Raw genomic sequence first — 4,276 nt, 5'->3', positions numbered from 1 at the left:
AGAGGCGCAGGCAGCCAAACAATGATGCCAGAAGACGGGCAGCGCTACCAAGGGGGTTGCAGCGTGTCATTACAAAGGAAAGTCACACCCCCGGGACGGTTAAATGGTCACACAGAGGACACATTTCAGACGTGTTTTCAGTTCCACATGTGCGAGGAGAATACGTTTATGAGCCACCTTGCACACATGCAGCATTACCGCTGTACAAGGTGGCCTTAAAAACGTACAAACGCCTGGGGGAGGGGGGACAGGTTCCCTTCAATTTCAGTTCTTGTGTCTGCGTGGCTTTTGCAGGACACGATGCCGGCTGCACAGCAGGGGAACAGCTGGCGGTGCTGAACCCCACTGACACATTGGCTGGTGTTTTTCTCTGTGCAGCTAGCAGTACCGGGCCCCAACTGGCAGTGTTAGAGCCCGGGGTCAGCAGGAGGAGGAGATGGAGCAGAGTGTAGGCCGAAGCCTGCACTGGCGGCAGCTTTGGGTCTGTTGTGCCTGCGTGGCTGTTGCAGGACACGTTGCCGGCTGCACAGCAGGGGAACAGCTGGCGGTGCTGAACCCCACTGACACATTGGCTGGTGTTTGGCTCTGTGCAGCTAGCAGTACCGGGCCCCAACTGGCGGTGTTGGAGCCCGGGCTCTGCAGGGGGAGCAGAGTGTAGGCCGAAGCCTACTTGAACCAATTTCAAAGGTAACCTTTAACCCCCCCTCAGGGGTTACAAAGTAGAAGAGCCACAGCTTATGCAGCAGTAGTGCTGCACAAGTCAAAGGTTGCTCTTTTAATTTTGCTCCTTGCACACGCTGAATGAAACACGTATAACATTTAGCCCTTTATACAGTCAAACTGTGTTGGAGGCGCGAGTTCCCTTTGTAATGAGACGCAGCACAGATGTCAAGAATCCCACCTTGGTGCTGGGTGCAGCCTCCTGAGCGTTGTTATTTGCTGTGCAGGAGTCTGCGCTGTCGTGTTATCCCCTGGCCTAGCGCTGTTAGCGCTGCCCATCTTCTGACCTCATTTAATGTCGGCCGCTGCGGTTCGCGATGACCATGAATCCCAGCCCCGCGGTGTCTTAACATTGTTAAAACACTGCGGGGCTGTGATTCATGGCCTGGCGCAGCACATATGTTCGCCTCTCGCACTCGGGTCCTTACACCCGCTGCAGACTGTGCGGCGTCAGCTGATCCCTTATCGCATGCCACGGCCATGAAGCCGCACAGTCTGAAGAAGGCGGAAGGAGATGAGGGACAGGCGAACTGATGCACTGCTCATGCCCATCAATCACACCCTCGCAGTCCCAAGAAATAAGACACCGAGGGGCGTTGTGTGGGTCAGGGCGGCCGCAGAGGCGCAGGCAGCCAAACAATGATGCCAGAAGACGGGCAGCGCTACCAAGGGGGTTGCAGCGTGTCATTACAAAGGAAAGTCACACCCCCGGGACGGTTAAATGGTCACACAGAGGACACATTTCAGACGTGTTTTCAGTTCCACATGTGCGAGGAGAATACGTTTATGAGCCACCTTGCACACATGCAGCATTACCGCTGTACAAGGTGGCCTTAAAAACGTACAAACGCCTGGGGGAGGGGGGACAGGTTCCCTTCAATTTCAGTTCTTGTGTCTGCGTGGCTTTTGCAGGACACGATGCCGGCTGCACAGCAGGGGAACAGCTGGCGGTGCTGAACCCCACTGACACATTGGCTGGTGTTTTTCTCTGTGCAGCTAGCAGTACCGGGCCCCAACTGGCGGTGTTAGAGCCCGGGGTCAGCAGGAGGAGGAGATGGAGCAGAGTGTAGGCCGAAGCCTGCACTGGCGGCAGCTTTGGGTCTGTTGTGCCTGCGTGGCTGTTGCAGGACACGTTGCCGGCTGCACAGCAGGGGAACAGCTGGCGGTGCTGAACCCCACTGACACATTGGCTGGTGTTTGGCTCTGTGCAGCTAGCAGTACCGGGCCCCAACTGGCGGTGTTGGAGCCCGGGCTCTGCAGGGGGAGCAGAGTGTAGGCCGAAGCCTACTTGAACCAATTTCAAAGGTAACCTTTAACCCCCCCTCAGGGGTTACAAAGTAGAAGAGCCACAGCTTATGCAGCAGTAGTGCTGCACAAGTCAAAGGTTGCTCTTTTAATTTTGCTCCTTGCACACGCTGAATGAAACACGTATAACATTTAGCCCTTTATACAGTCAAACTGTGTTGGAGGCGCGAGTTCCCTTTGTAATGAGACGCAGCACAGATGTCAAGAATCCCACCTTGGTGCTGGGTGCAGCCTCCTGAGCGTTGTTATTTGCTGTACAGGAGTCTGCGCTGTCGTGTTATCCCCTGGCCTAGCGCTGTTAGCGCTGCCCATCTTCTGACCTCATTTAATGTCGGCCGCTGCGGTTCGCGATGACCATGAATCCCAGCCCCGCGGTGTCTTAACATTGTTAAAACACTGCGGGGCTGTGATTCATGGCCTGGCGCAGCACATATGTTCGCCTCTCGCACTCGGGTCCTTACACCCGCTGCAGACTGTGCGGCGTCAGCTGATCCCTTATCGCATGCCACGGCCATGAAGCCGCACAGTCTGAAGAAGGCGGAAGGAGATGAGGGACAGGCGAACTGATGCACTGCTCATGCCCATCAATCACACCCTCGCAGTCCCAAGAAATAAGACACCGAGGGGCGTTGTGTGGGTCAGGGCGGCCGCAGAGGCGCAGGCAGCCAAACAATGATGCCAGAAGACGGGCAGCGCTACCAAGGGGGTTGCAGCGTGTCATTACAAAGGAAAGTCACACCCCCGGGATGGTTAAATGGTCACACAGAGGACACATTTCAGACGTGTTTTCAGTTCCACATGTGCGAGGAGAATACGTTTATGAGCCACCTTGCACACATGCAGCATTACCGCTGTACAAGGTGGCCTTAAAAACGTACAAACGCCTGGGGGAGGGGGGACAGGTTCCCTTCAATTTCAGTTCTTGTGTCTGCGTGGCTTTTGCAGGACACGATGCCGGCTGCACAGCAGGGGAACAGCTGGCGGTGCTGAACCCCACTGACACATTGGCTGGTGTTTTTCTCTGTGCAGCTAGCAGTACCGGGCCCCAACTGGCGGTGTTAGAGCCCGGGGTCAGCAGGAGGAGGAGATGGAGCAGAGTGTAGGCCGAAGCCTGCACTGGCGGCAGCTTTGGGTCTGTTGTGCCTGCGTGGCTGTTGCAGGACACGTTGCCGGCTGCACAGCAGGGGAACAGCTGGCGGTGCTGAACCCCACTGACACATTGGCTGGTGTTTGGCTCTGTGCAGCTAGCAGTACCGGGCCCCAACTGGCGGTGTTGGAGCCCGGGCTCTGCAGGGGGAGCAGAGTGTAGGCCGAAGCCTACTTGAACCAATTTCAAAGGTAACCTTTAACCCCCCCTCAGGGGTTACAAAGTAGAAGAGCCACAGCTTATGCAGCAGTAGTGCTGCACAAGTCAAAGGTTGCTCTTTTAATTTTGCTCCTTGCACACGCTGAATGAAACACGTATAACATTTAGCCCTTTATACAGTCAAACTGTGTTGGAGGCGCGAGTTCCCTTTGTAATGAGACGCAGCACAGATGTCAAGAATCCCACCTTGGTGCTGGGTGCAGCCTCCTGAGCGTTGTTATTTGCTGTACAGGAGTCTGCGCTGTCGTGTTATCCCCTGGCCTAGCGCTGTTAGCGCTGCCCATCTTCTGACCTCATTTAATGTCGGCCGCTGCGGTTCGCGATGACCATGAATCCCAGCCCCGCGGTGTCTTAACATTGTTAAAACACTGCGGGGCTGTGATTCATGGCCTGGCGCAGCACATATGTTCGCCTCTCGCACTCGGGTCCTTACACCCGCTGCAGACTGTGCGGCGTCAGCTGATCCCTTATCGCATGCCACGGCCATGAAGCCGCACAGTCTGAAGAAGGCGGAAGGAGATGAGGGACAGGCGAACTGATGCACTGCTCATGCCCATCAATCACACCCTCGCAGTCCCAAGAAATAAGACACCGAGGGGCGTTGTGTGGGTCAGGGCGGCCGCAGAGGCGCAGGCAGCCAAACAATGATGCCAGAAGACGGGCAGCGCTACCAAGGGGGTTGCAGCGTGTCATTACAAAGGAAAGTCACACCCCCGGGACGGTTAAATGGTCACACAGAGGACACATTTCAGACGTGTTTTCAGTTCCACATGTGCGAGGAGAATACGTTTATGAGCCACCTTGCACACATGCAGCATTACCGCTGTACAAGGTGGCCTTAAAAACGTACAAACGCCTGGGGGAGGGGGGACAGGTTCCCTTCAA

The sequence above is a fragment of the Ranitomeya variabilis genome, chromosome 6 (genome assembly GCF_051348905.1).
Source record: "Ranitomeya variabilis isolate aRanVar5 chromosome 6, aRanVar5.hap1, whole genome shotgun sequence".
Classification (NCBI taxonomy): Eukaryota; Metazoa; Chordata; class Amphibia; order Anura; family Dendrobatidae; genus Ranitomeya; species Ranitomeya variabilis.
Note: the sequence above shows the minus strand (reverse complement) of the source record.